This window comes from Lygodium microphyllum, chromosome 16, assembly GCF_053477565.2.
Source record: "Lygodium microphyllum isolate KBCC chromosome 16, Lygodium_microphyllum_v1.1.10, whole genome shotgun sequence".
NCBI lineage: Eukaryota > Viridiplantae > Streptophyta > Polypodiopsida > Schizaeales > Lygodiaceae > Lygodium > Lygodium microphyllum.
In genome coordinates this window covers 51,020,236-51,035,208 of record NC_141150.1, presented here as the reverse complement: position 1 = coordinate 51,035,208, position 14,973 = coordinate 51,020,236, and the positions used below count along the sequence as shown (strand labels likewise).

General features: G+C 43.7%; 1 pseudogene; it reads right to left on the bottom strand.

The window, feature by feature from the left end:
* Positions 1 to 13,328: 13,328 nt before the first annotated feature.
* Positions 13,329 to 13,857, bottom strand: LOC148022805 (18S ribosomal RNA; annotated as a pseudogene; the record flags this gene model as incomplete).
* Positions 13,858 to 14,973: the final 1,116 nt, after the last annotated feature.

The window sequence follows — 14,973 nt, the reverse complement described above, 5'->3', positions numbered from 1 at the left end:
GAGTCAGTGGCCATGTGAGAGTCATAATGACCACCGACATGCTAAGTGTAGACGTGTGGACCCATCTAACCAGGCGGTCCATCATCCATGTCCACATGTGTTGAGCTTGCCATCTCAACACTAGAGACAGATGTCCACCAGATAGATTTTAGCCCTTGATGCATTATATCTTGGTTACAGATGTAGGAGAGCCTTTCACTTATGATGAGGCTATGCGCAGGGGTGATAGTCACTCCTGGGAGAGGGCTATGTAGTCTGAGAGAGACTCCCTGCATAAGAATGACACTTGGGATTTGGTTTCCTTGCCTACGGGCAAGAAGGCTTTGCCATGCAAGTGGGTGTACAAGCTAAAAAGTACCCCTGGACATCCCAAGTAGGCATATAAGGCTAGATTGGTAGCAAAGGGTTTTAAGTAGGAGCATGGTGTGGACTTTGATGAGATCTTTTCTCCTGTGGTTAAGATGACCACCCTGCGCTTAGTCTTGGCTTTGGTTTCTCAGCTTGACTTGGATTTATACCAGATGGATGTCAAGATGGCTTTCTTACATGGGAAATTGCATGATGAGATTTATATGGAGTAGCCTAAGGGCTTTGCAGAACCTAGCAGATAGCACCTAGTGTGCAAATTGAAGAAAAGTCTTTATGGCTTGAAACATGTACCTAGGGAGTGGTATCATAAGTTTGATGCCTTTATGCAGAGGGGTACAACCGGAGTGCTATGGATCCGTGTCTTTACACGAAGAAAGCTCGTGATGGTTCTTTATTGATTTTGGTACTCTATATGGATGATATGTTGATAGCAGGGAAAGCTCATGATGAGCTAGATGCTCTTAAGGCTCAGCTCAAGAAGAGCTTTGAGATGAAAGATCTAGGACATGCTGCTCACATACTTGGTATGTGCATTACACGTGACAGGCATCAGGGACTCCTCTACTTGTCACAGAGGGAGTGCATTCATAAAGTCCTTGAGCGCTTCCGCATGCAGGACGTAAAGCTTATTGGCTGTCCATTGCCTTCTTATGTGAAGGTATCACAGGCTGATTGTCCGCAGATAGATGAGTAGAGGGCCGAGATGGCCAAGATTCCCTATGTATCCGCAGTGGGCAATCTTATGTATGCCATGATAGCCACTCATCCAGATATTGCCTTTGCAGTTGGTGTTGTGGCACGCTATATGGCTACACCTAGCAAGAAGCATTGGGATGCCGTGAAGGATATCATGAGGTACCTGAAGGACACTGTAGATATGTGCATATACTATGGCAGCCAGGATACAGGAGTTGTGGGGTACACTAACTCTGATTATGTAGGACATGCAGATAGTAGGAAGTCCACTTTTGGCTATGTATTCACATATGCTGGAGGTGCTATTTCTTGGATGTCCAGGGTACAGAAATGCACGGCCCTTTCTACTACAGAGGCCGAGTATATTGCAGCCACTGAGGCAAGGAGGCCATTTGGTTGGGTCGTTTAGTTGCTGACCTTGGTATTGATGCTATCCCTACACTACATTCGGATTCTATGAGTGCTATTCAGTTAGCCAAGAATCAGGTCTTCCATGCGAAGACGAAACACATTGAAGTGAGGTATCACTTCATACGTGGGGTCATTGAGGACAAGTCTGTTAATCTTGACAAGATCTCGACTAACCAGAATCCTGCAGATTTGCTCACGAAAAACCTCTCTATAGAGTGCTTTGCCTTTCTCAGGAGGTTGATGGGCGTGGGATGAGCTGACGTCTTTCCTCATCCTGTTGTACATGTGTACATGTTGTATTGTCTTTTTTCTTTTTCTTTTCACTCCTCACTGGGGCAGATTCGCCATTAAGTGGGAGGTTGTTGGGAGTAAAGGCGCCTCTGCCTAGCCGCCCGTGTATTACTACACTTACAGTCACCGCCACTGCACACTGCAGGTGGCAAGCGCCCGTCATCATCACTTTATTCTTTATTCTTTTAGTGACAGTTTGAATAAAGGAAGGCTCGGTCACACATTGTGACTATTGGAGTTCCCATTTCTAGTCTCTCCCTTTATTGCTCTTGCTCTCTCGCCGTAGCTCTCGAGTCCAACCTTCGATCCGTCGCTCCCTTTCAGTGAAGCTAGCTATGAAAAAGGTGGTAACAACCCGCAATCTAGGATAGCTGAATCTCTAGTAGAGCTCTTGTGGCAAAAGTTCCAAAGGTGCCTCCCTTGGTGCACTAAATTCTATAACCTCAGTAAGTGCTTCTGCTTCCTCCAACAGACGATATTTCCAGTACGCAATCTTCATCGACAAATCTAGAGTGATGTGAGATTTTATCCTAACCGAATGGGGATGTGAGTATGGACTGCCCTCTGTAATCAAAACAGAGTGAGACAGAGGGTGGGGTGAGTGACCAGTCCTTGCCCTTTATATCCAACAGAGAGGTGAGATGTGTGAATGGAGAGTTGCACGCATGGGATGGTGGGTCTCTCAATGCAAAAAGCACAAAGTTGTTCATGTGCATGGCACTATAAGGATCCATGGCCTTCCTTCTTGCACCATATTCTGAGACAGGGCGGGATGCATTGTTGCACCATCAATTGCTCACAAGGCATACAGCCTTTGCACAAGTGTCAGTGAGGATTTAATCAATGGGATATGAGGAACTTGGTTGCCCTCTTGCTATCATCAACAGAGCGTGAGATAGGGGGGGCTGAGCGTGATTGATTTCAACACTTGGAGATAGGTATATTCTTGTTTCTCTATAGGGAGAGAGAGAAAGAAGAAGAGAGGGAAGAAGGGAGGAAGGAAAACCGTCTGGGGGGGGGGGGGGGGTTCAGCAACCAATCATGAGCATCAAGTGTCAAAAAGGTAATTAGATTTAATTCACATTACTCAGCTCATTTTTTAGATTTAAAATGAAATTTGCATGAATTTGGACATCAAAATTAGGGGTTTGTCTTCAAATAATACTTTGGCCACTTAGGGAAGCATTTTCAATTGGTCAAATATTCTCAAAATGTACAAGGGAGTTTATGAAATTTTTTGAATTGTTTTTGAAATTATGTTGGTATTTTTATCAAATTTTAATGAATTTTGACCAGTTTTTTAATGTTTTTGAAAAGAATTTGAGTTTTTTCAAAAAATTCTATGTAAATTTTTTGGATTTTAATTAAATTTTAATGAATATTTAAAAATTTTAATGTGTTTTTAGAGATTTCGGGATTTGAAGTACTCGTGACTGCATATGAACGGCTCTGCTGATGAGACTGTGACTGCGTACGAATTGCTGCAAGACCCTACCACACGAACAAGGCGGACGTGCTTCATTGCGTAAATTAAGAGAAGGGGAGGGGGTCAAATTAGAGGCAAGGGGTTAAATTTAGGGGAAAGGACCAAATTTAGGGGGAGGGGGTTAAAGTTGGGGAGAAGGGGGTAAAGTTGGAGGTGGGGGATTAAGTTTGGAGGTGGGGGGTAAAGTTTGGGGGGGGGGGGGGGGGGGAGGAGGATGAAAGGGGTGGGGGAGGAGGAGTAGGTGGGAGATGAGGAAGGGGCGGCGAGTGGGTGCAGAGGTGGCGCAGACGTGTGTGGGCGGCAGCGTGGGCGGTAGGAGAAGGGAAGAAGGAGGATGAAGAGGAGGGAAAGGGAGGCAGGCAAGCGGGCAGGGTGGGGTGGGGGGAGGAGGAGGAAGAAAAGGGAGAGGAGGGGAGGGAGGCGGGAGAAGAAGAGGGAGGGGGAAGGAAAAGACGGAGAGAAGGGAGGGAGAAGGGAGGAGGGAGGAAGGATGAAGGGGAGAGGGAGGAAGGAAAGAAGAGGAAGAAGGTGGGGGAAGGGAGGGAGAAGAGGAAGAAGAGCAGGGAGGAGGAGGAGAAGAAGAAGAAGAAGGAGGAGGGAGGGAAGGAGAAGAGGAAGAAGAATGGAGGAGGGGGAGAAGGAGAAGAGGAAGAAGAATGGAGGAGGGGAAGAGGAAGGAAGGAGGAGAACGGAGGAAGAATGGGAGGAGGAGGAGGAGAACAAGGAGAGAGAGAAAGAAGAAGAGAGGGAAGAAGGGAGGAAGGAAAACCATCGGGGGGGGGGGGGGGTTGTTTGTTTTTTTTTTGTTTTTTTTGTTTTTTTCTTTTTGTTCTCTTTGTTTGTTTTTTTGAATGTTTTGTATTAATTTATGTTATTTAAATGTTTGTCTTTTGTCTTGTGTACTTTTCTTTTTGTGTTTTTTATTTTTTGTTTTTGTTTTTGTTTTTGTTTTTTTTGGTTTTGTTTGTCAGGGTGGGGGATTGTGTTGTAGTGGTGTTTGTTTGTTTGTTTGTTTTTTGGTTGGTTTTTTTAAAAAAATGGGTTTTGTTGTTTAAGGTTTTTTAATTAGAAAAATATTAAAAAAAAAGAAAGAATGAGGAGCTGGTCCCGTCCCGCGCGCATGCGCGGCGCGAGGTGAAAATATTTTTGCAAGGATGGGAAACAACAGGGGTGAGGATGTCGGGACAAAAGGGAGCGAAGAGAGTGAGGCAGGTCGAGGCGCATAAATTCCAAAACGTGTGCATTCACATGCAAGGCAAGGCGCACGGGGACGTGGCAAAACAAAGAAAAATTAATAACTTGCAAACCATTCGTCGAAATGCAATGTGGTAAAAAGGAAAACTGGGCTGAAAGGTAAGGGGGAGGCTGCGAAAAAGTACAATGGGGTGGCCGGGATCAAATCAGGGTGTTCCCCTAGGAAAAACACGAAAAACGATGCCAAAAATTTCATACGGGGATTAATACGAAAAAATCAACACATTGGAATGGGGGATGGAAAGAAGAAAAATTGTGTCAAATAACGTGCTGACAAACCTAACACGTCAAAACACGGTTTCGACTGAGAAAGGACACGTTCACATGGGAAAAACCCAAAAAAGAACTTGAAAATGGGCTTAAAGATGAATACAGAAAGAACCTAGCAGCAAAATGAAGGGTAGGAAAAAGGAAAAATGTCTACGAGAAGGGGATGCACAGTGCTATCACATCAAAATGAACTTTTGGTGAAGTTAGAAGGGATTCACATGCGAAAAACACGAAAAACATAACAAAAAATATATTGAAAAATTAGTAATGGAAAATCCAGCAGTCGAAATAGGGTAAAGAAAAAATAAAAAGTGTGGGGAAAGGGTGGGGGGACATAGAAGCCAAATGAAACTGGAATTCCGGTGAAAATAGGGCATGTTCACATGGAAAAATGTTAAAAATATGCACGAAAATGGTCCAAAATGCGCAAAAATAAATATCAGATGAATTATGCATTGGAAGGATAGGGAGAAAAAAGAAAAAATGTCAGGAGGAAGATGGAGGACAGGTTTGTCACATCAGATTGTTGTTCGGAAGCAATAAAGGTGCGTTTACATGAAAAATCGGCCAATATATGGAAAATGCTTCAAAAATTAATAACGCAAGAACCGTCAACCGGAACAGGGGTTGATAAAAAGGAAAAATAGTCAAGTCAAAGGGACAAACAGGGCTGTAAGGTTGGATGTGGGTTTCGGTGAACGTAGGATGCGTTCACATGGAAAAACATAAAAACAAGAGATAAAGGAAAATAGGGAAGGAACGGCCCCAAGGGTGGGTTGAACAGGGACAGGCAGGTGGGGAAGGGACCCCATCAGGGTAAAATCAGGTCATGGCATACATACAGGATTTAAAGTAAGGCATAGGTAAGGGGGTATGCATCATAGATGCGCAAGGACGCATCCCCACACTTAAAACCTTAACGGACAGGGTTAGATATAGCTATAGAGCCTAGGACTCGTCAACCGGATGGAATCTGGCGTCCCCACACTTAAAACATAACGTACAATTGCAATCATAAGAATAGGGTTAGAAAGACTTGGCTCGGTTCGTGTATGGTTGAAGGAACCGTCACTGCTACAGAAGGGTTGGAGTCAGCTGCAAAAGATACCATGGCTCGCTCCAGTGTTCAACCAGCATGGCAGGGACCATGCAGCAGTACCAAGGGAGGTAGCTAGTTGATGAAGCCCATCGGGGGAGGTGTCGTTACGAAGGATAGTCACTCAACTCACGGACACTCAAATGGAATGAGAGAATAGTCGCTCGCCCCATAACTTACATCAATCGAGGTAATATTGATGGAAACCCAGATCTCACACCCGGTTTAGGAATCGACAAGGGGTGGGGTAGAGGGAGTATGCCAGGGTGCACAATTGATGGTGCATTAGTGCGTCCAACCCATCTGGCATAGGTGCAAGCAGGAAGACGAGGGAGCCTTGCAGTGTAGTGTACAAAACAGAGTGACGTGTCCTATCATGATGGCAGAGACCCATCCCGTGGGTACATAGGGAAACATAAATGTACTTGACGCCAATTGTCGTAACGTCCCTCAAGCCTCACCTCTCAATAATTGATTGAAGAAACACCAATCACACTCAGCCCACCCTCTATCTCACTCTCTATTGAAAGATCCAGGAGGGAAACCCGTTCTTGAAACCCATTGATGTAATCTTCACTGCCACTTATGCAGAGGTTGTATGCCTTGTGTACATTTGATAGTGCAACAGTGCATCCAACCGTGTGCCAGCATAAAGTGTAAGAAGAAAGGCCAAGGAGTCTTATGGTGCAGTGCACAGGAACAGATCATGCATTGTGCATTGAGAGGCTCATCCCATGCATGCAACACTCCATTCGTACATCTCACCTCTCATTTGATTTGAAGGGAAAGATTGGTCACTCAACCCACCCTTTGTCTCACTCTCACTGATATATAGAGGGCAGCCCATACTCACGTCCCCATCCTGTTAGGATGAAAGCTTACGTCACTCAAGTGGTTGGTGATGAAGATAATTTTAATCATTGTTGTCATCAGGATGTTGAAGACGAGGTGTACCCAGGGAGGTAGCCAACAAGTCTCGTATTTCAATGATTTGTAAGAAAGGTCGTCTGTTAAGAAGAACAGACGGATCGATATTGCAGAGATAGCGCACCAAGGGAGGTGGCTTCAAATTACTTGCTGGAAAGGTTCTGTTGGCAAGTCAGCTATCCTGAACTGCAAGGTGTTACCACCTTTTCCACAGTCAGCTTCCCGCCCAAGGTTGTTTCCACTTTTCTTGGAACGAGGCCTGCTATGACAAGGAATTTCTTCCTTTTCTCCCATAATAGTTTTGTCTATTTTGTTTTTTGTTTTTTTCTGTTAATAAAGAGAATGGTAGAAATACCATATGTCAGGACCAACCTCACCACCGTTGTTGGATCAGACAAGAAGAGAACAAGGTCAGGTTGAGAGGTATCTGTGAGGGGCTAGCGAAACAAGATCGCCTCATGAGGAGAATCATAAGGGCTATTAGAAGCATGAAGAGAATGACAATGCGGCGCTCAAAAGGGAAAGGGTAGATCGACTATGATTGTCAAGATCCCCAGGGAGAGAAGTACTTCTTCAGGTGATAGCCATTGATAAAAAAATGATCATCAGAGGCATCAATGGTCTGCACCTAAATAGAGCTGTTAGGATTGACATCAAGTACCTTGTACGGGCCGATCCACCATTGTTGAAGCTTGCCAGGAAACTTGCCAAATCTCGAATCATAGGCCATGACAAGATCACCTTCTTTGAACTCCTTTTGCGTGATGAAACTGTCATGATAGGCCTTGCGTCGCGCCTGAGTGGTTTCCATACACTCTAGAGCCATCGTCCGAATCTCATCCAAACATTTCAAGTGTAGGAGGCGGCGTTGCAGTGACTCATCACCTCCCAAGCGTTCTTTAATTGCCACTTGCAAAGAGGGCGATTCCAGTTCAATAGGGAAGACGGCTTCTGTACCATACGCTAACTGGAAAGGGGTCTACCCTGTAAACTGCCTTATGGGAGGTTCTGTATGCCTAGAGGGCCTCTGTAAGTCGATTGTCCCAGTCGCGACGATGTGCGAAAATCGTTCTTGTCAGGATCGAGCAGAGGATGCGATTGGTGACTTCAACTTGGCTGTTGGCTCTGGGTAGTAAGGAGTGGACTTGCGATGGCAGATCTTATACAGCTTCATCAGCTCTTCCATGATTTTGTTAAGGAAATGAGTATTTCTATCACTTACCAGCTCGAGGGGACTGCCAAAATAGGTGATAATATTATCATACATGAACAGAGCTACATTGTTACCATCGTCCCATTTTAGAGCTTTAGCTTCACACCACTTTATGACATAATCCATACATACTAAGATTTATCTGTTCTGTTTCAGTCTGGTGGGTGGATCAATGGGACTCACAAAATCAATCCCCCACTTCTCGAATGGATTTAGGGGAAGAATAGGTTGCAGTGGCATGGTATTTGTTTTGGTGGGTTTTCCCATTTGCTGACACGCATCACATCTCTTGCAATAGTCATATGCATCCTTGTGGAGGGTTGGCCACTAGTATCCTGCCAACAAAGCCTTCCTGGCTGTCGCTTCTCCTGCGAAGTGTCCACCACATGGTTCGCCATGGCATGCTTTCAATACTATGCCGATTTCATCGCTGAGAGACAACATAAGAAATTGTCGGAATGTTAAGTTTGGTTTAAAAGTGTCTAGGTCTTTTACCAAGTCATATTCTTTGATAGGATCCACGGGCTTCTCTAGCCTGCTGGGGAATGGGGCTATACCCATTTTTATCTTTCCTTTTTCTCCTAGTAATGGCAGCATCAGCACTTCCTCTGTTTTTAGAGGTGCTTTTGTATCGTCTATCTCCTGGACCTCTGGTCCTGTTTCTGGAACTATCTCTGTGACTCTTTGTGGCATTGCAGTGCTCTGTACTACAATGTTCTATCCTGTACTGCTTTGTCCCTCTGTTGGCAGGTTGAACTTCACCGTCTTGGTAGGAGAATTATTCTTGTTCTCGAAAATTGGTTCCTTCTTCTTGGCGCACGTAATAGCGGCAACTTCCAACTCTACCAAATTGGAGGCAGGCTCTTGTGCCTTCTGTTGGCTATCAGTGGCATTGACCTTGACAAGGGCTGGACTTGGACAATCCTTTGTAGTGTGGCCTTCTCCTTTGCATCGGTTGCATAAGGGCTTGTAATCCACAGATCTTCTGGGGTTTGGACAATTTGGTGCGATATGACCCTTTTCTCCACATCTGTAACAATCCACCTCAGATCTTTGACCACCGCCAGACTGTCGTCCTCTGTAACTTTGAGAGAGGGAAACCTCCTTGGACCGAAATTAGGACCAAACTCCCTAGGCTTTGGTCCAATATCTTGTATCTTTATTTTGGATTCTAGTAAGTTAAATCTTGCATTTTCATCTCTCTGTCTTCGTTCATGCATCTCTTTCAGAGAGCAAATATCCTCTGTATGGTTCTTCCACAAAGAATAGGAACAAAAGGCTCTAGGAATGGTTGGTTTTTGGGTACATTCAGTGGCTAAATGTCTCGCTTGATGACACTTTCCACACCATGTATTAGAACACATTACATCTCTCCCAGCTCTTGCAGAAGTAGATATATTAGCAGTATTCACCTTCAGCGTCTGTAGCTGCTTTGTAATCACATCCATAAGCTCTTTCTTGATACTTGCAACTGAGTTGGATAAGTAGTCCTTCAGATTTTCACCTCCTGAAGTACTTGTAGTAGGGTTTTTGGAAGCTTCTATAATTACTACATATACAGGTTGGTTTGATCCAGAGGGTCCTCTGTTCTGGTTCTGATTTAGAGCTCCTATTGAGACTTGGGGTTGTTGATTCTAGATTTGGTAGGGTTCCACTATTGTTGAGTCACCATTGGAGGAATTGTTTGAGGCCACTGTTATTGTGGTTGAACCATCATTTGAGGCATTGTCGTATATGGTAACCACAGTGGATTAGGTGCATTATACCATGGCACTGTTTGCATCTGGGGATAGGGGTAGAGAACTGTCCCTGGGACTGCATTTGGTGGGTATACCATTCCTGGCATGGGAGGAGGTAAGACTCCTCTTCCTGGAGTCATTGACATCCTTGCTTCAACTTCGTCATACAATCTTGTACCTTCCACTATAGCTTGCAGATTGACTGGTCTTCTCAATTCCACAAACTTGCAAACTTTTGGTTGTAGACCTCTGAGAAATACTCTTGTTTGGATACCTTCGTCCAAATGATGGTTAGTCCATCTCTTCAGGTTGGATTCCATTCATGAGACTTAAGCTTCTACTCTTTCTCTACACACATATTCTCCCCCATTGTCAATCCTAAGGCATTTCAGCCTATGCCTAGTTTGGTTCTCAACCAATGCAAGCCATCGCTGCATTGGTTCTTAACCAATGCAAGCCATCGTTGAAACACAATCAAGACATCTCACTTAATCTTAATGGGGTAAGTCCAGACTTTACATGAAAAATTGTCAAATAACATCACAAAATACTTTGCACTATCCATAGATTGACAGGCCATGGGCCCATAAGCATTTGAATGTATCAATGCTAGGGGCTCACTCATGCATGCCCTACTAGACTTCTTATACGTATTCCTAGTCTGTCTGCCATAAAGACAATGCTCACATGAATCAAAACATGCATAGTCAAGGGGCAGTAAGTATTGCAAACCAGAAAACATTTTCATTCCCTTCAAGGACATATGGGCCAAATAGGCATGCCAAAGAGATACATGTGGGATGGAACTGACTAACAAAACATGGTCAATAGAGGTGAGGGGGGAGATCGGTTACCTGGGAATCGCCGAACGCAATGTCCTCTGTGCCCTGGTCGATCGGTCGGTTGCCAAGCTCGCTCTCTCTCTCACTCTCTCTCTCTCGCTCGCTCTCCGTTGGTTGGAAATGGGGGTTCTCTTGCCCTCCCAGAGTTTATACCCTGCTGGTTCTTCCCTGAACACTACAGATCCCTTTCCTGGCATTTCCTACGCAGTTACCTTCGCATTTACTCCATTTTCCCCCTTGTTTCCTGCGATTTCCCCCCTGTTTCACAGCAGCAGCCCTCTGCCTCTTCGTGTGCGATTTCCTACTGTTAATCTACCCTAAACACAACATAAATCGAAAGCAAGACACTGAACTAGTTTCTCCATGTTTTCCAATCATCAACAACCAGAATATCCCAAAATACTTACATGTTCTGAAGATCGAAAACACCCAACTTCCTACCTATCTCAAGCTCCGGTTCGGGGATGAATACCCTACTTCGATGCTCGATATGAGGCGCGCAAGTGCTCAAGCTTGAATCCGTTGGTCCCGACAACGGAACCAAAATGTGGGAGCTTTCGCTCAACCGCCAAGATCCACGGACCGCTTATTGATTCAAGTGTTCCAAGTGAGCTCTAATGGCTATCTCTCACCTAGCCGACGCGCCGTCGATCCTACAAATGCAGTGAGCTTACCTTGATGCTCGATCGAGTACCCTCCTCTCTCTTGCACTCCGGTAGCTCCATGATCCTAGATGCTAGCTCAAGCATCCTCAAGCCTCCTCCATCTCCAAGCTCCATCCTCCATAGCCGCGCGCGCAAGAGAAGAGAAGAGAAGAGAAGGGAAGAAGAGGGGAGGAGATGGTGAAGAGCTTCACCCTCTTGATCCCTCGCTCTCACTCCCTCACACTCTCACACTCCCTCTCTCAAGAGCACACACAAGCAAGAAGGGGAGAAGAAGAGAGGAAGAAGAAGACTAGTTTTGCCACACACCAAAGAATGAGCTCCTCATTCACTTTTCAACTTTATATACAAAACCCTAAATCCCTTTTGGGCGGTCATCCCCTTTTCCCCTTTTTACATGGCCGGGTCATAGCCTAGGCCCTGTTTTCCATTGTCCTTTTATCTTCCTAGCTTCCTTTTCATCGCCCCTCTACATTTACAAATTGCACGGTGAGAGCCCGGCGCTCTTTTACAAGATTTTAGGGTGCGCCTTTTTATTTAAAAATGCGCCTTTCCCCTTTTGTATTTGCCTTGGACTTTTAAGGTTGCCCTTGCGCTTTTGGCCTTTTCTCCTTTTCTTTCTTCAGTCGGGCTACCTTTTTTCCGCCTTTGCCCTGCGTCTTTTCCACTTTCTTTTGCTTTCTTCGTGTTGGGGTTAACAGGGTTTTACCCCTATTTCGAATCCAATGGAACCATCAGATTTGCTGTCTAAGTAATAGAGAAGAAGCTAGTGTTTGATGCACATTTTTGGTCTACTAGGGAGCTCCAGGAGATCTAATGCTTGGAGATTGCTTCTGAGTAGTCCTATATAAGGATGTTTTTTTATCTTCTCAAGTTCTATCAATACATAGTGCTTTGAATCATTAAGCTTTGTCTTTATCTTATGTACCTCCTCCCTATTCTTTTTCTTCTCTTCTATATTCTATTCTCTACTTCCTTTTCTCTCTTTGATCTGTGGTGGATATGACCTTTCAACTAAAACCCCTCTGACATTCGTCAACTCGGCACGAAAGGTCATTGGAAGGAAAGACAAGTTGGGAGAACCTTCAAGCACATTTTCTAGTGATGTTTTGTAGAAATTAGTGCAAAATGTGAACATGCTTATGTAGGTACAACAACAACAACAATAGGTGAGGTAAGCTTCTGCTAAAAAAAAAAACGATTGTGATAAATGCTCTACAAGTAGTAGAGCATGAGATGAAGTTGCTTAATGGTAGAAATGTATCTACATATTTGCATACCTATGCTCAAAAGATGGAGTTCTTTGGGGTAGCTCAGCTTGCATGGAGCTTGTATTTTGTACGGGTCACTGTACATGAATTGAAAGCCTGAGTTACTGAAATATACATGTAGGATGCTAACTAGGTAGCTTTCAATAATACACTCAAGGAAGAATTTTACATTGAAGACACTAGTTTAATTACCTGCAAGACTTTCCAAGAGTGGGCTCTAAAACCCAATAAGGGTCTTGTGGCTACACATTTATTAAGAGAATTTGAAAGTTGATTTGAGTAGTTAGATCTTATAGAATTCTTGCAAGAAAATTGAATTATTTCTACAAGCAGTAGATCTTGAGCTTCAAGAGAAGCTGGATGATTTGTTAGAGGATCAAACCATAGAGACAAGGATTAAAAAACAGAGTGAAGGCATGTTAAGGATGTTGTTTTACTACAATAGTGAAAAAGCATAGAAAAAGAATGTATGCATATTTAGTAAAAGTGCAAAACACGGATGTACTTATGGAAGAGAAATAGAAGAGAGATGAAGATAATTCAGGGACATCTAAGAGAGTAACAAGAAGAAGTGTGGATCAACCTAAAGCTACAACTCAACCACCTCCTGAGCATGTTATGAAAGAGGATGGGTAGGTGCAGAAATGAGATAGCAAACAAGAGGGCAAAAAGAAGGGCAAGCAACCAGGATATAGGTTGTCTAGGGCATGACTATGGTGGATGGAACACAAAGAAAATGTTCATGATGATATAGATTAGAGAGACACAGGACCATTCAATTGGAAGGAGCGACAGGCGATGTGTATAAAGGGCAGGGATGTAGTCAACGCGAGCTGATGACTCGTGCTTACTAGGAATTCCTTATTGAAGATCAATAATTGCAATGATCTATCCCCATCACGATGAAATTTCAAAAGATTACCCAAACCTCTCGGCCCAAGTGGTAAACTCATTGAATTCATTAGTGTGGCGCGCGTGCGGCCTAGAACATCTAAGGACATCACGGACGTGTTATTGCCTCAGACTTCCATGGCCTAGATGGCCATAGTCCCTCTAAGAAGTTGGCCATGAAGAGGATCCTTTGTGTAACTAGTTAGTAGGCTGAGGTCTCGTTTCTTAATGGAATTAACCAGACAAATCACTCCACCAACTAAGAACGGCCATGCACCACCACCCATAGAATCAAGAAAGAGCTCTCAATCTGCCAATCCTTACTATGTTTGGACCTAGTAAGTTTCCCCATGTTGAGTCAATTTAAGCTGCAAGCTCCACTCCTGGTGGTGCCCTTCTGTCAATTCCTTTAAGTTTCAGCCTTGCGACCATACTCCCCCTGAAACCCAAAAAATTTGAGTGAATTAGGTTCCAAGATGAAAGCTTGGACTTATAAACACAATCTTGAGTATCTCACTAAAAGGACAAAGTACAATAGTATTTTATCATTGAATGATAAGAAGGTACATCACTTTATAGGCTCATGATGGTTCCCTTTTTCTCCACTCTGCATATGGGATTCAGGACATCTCTTCTTGGAGCATACATCATTTGTCATTTCTCAACACCCCCTCTCAAACGATGAGTTCCTACACTTGTGGCTTTTGCCCCCTGTATGATGACATGGCCTGGGAGACTAGCTCATAGGTAGGCTAGTCAAGTTAAAGCTTGAAACTTTACATATTTGGCAAGGGTTTTGTTTTACAAAGCAAATCCACTAAGGGAAACAAAATCCACTATGGGAAAGATAATTTCTTCAAAAAACTCTGTCAGAAAGAAGAGAGTGCTCAATATCTTTCTTGATATATTAGGTACATTGTTGAGAGTAGAGACAAGAATTTCAAAAGGATCCTGGTTTACACTAACAAGGAGTACAACAATGGCTTCATCTTCATCTATTAAATTTTTCAAAGTGGCAAGTTGAGTTTTTAGACTTTTGAATTTGTTAATAGGCATAGTCATTGAAGTGCTATTTTTTATGTCAAGCTTATAGAAGCGCATTAACAACTTGACCTTAGAGTTTTGGGCTTGACTTCCAAAGATCTTGTCAAGCTCATCCCAAGAATTTTAAGCATCTCTGATGATGCCAGAGATATGGTGCAATACATAATCAAATAGTCCCCACCCAATGATACCTAGAGCCTTATTATTCATCTTTTTCCACTCCTTTGTCTTGAGCTAGTCTTCTTCAATGAACCCATCTTCATCATCTTCCTTCCCACAAGTCCTTCCACATAAGGTGGTACATGGTCTTCTCCTTCCAGATATGAAAACTTTCTCCATTGAACTTGGCTATTTGCTTGACTTCTGCCATGTTGATCAGCTTCAAATAGCTAAGATCATACCAAAAAGTGAGTTGCCCAAGAACACAAGTAGATTAGTGTTAACCAACACTAGGTAGTATCAAGAGATATTATATAGTTGAAGCACTTGATGTTGAACTTGAGTTTTATTT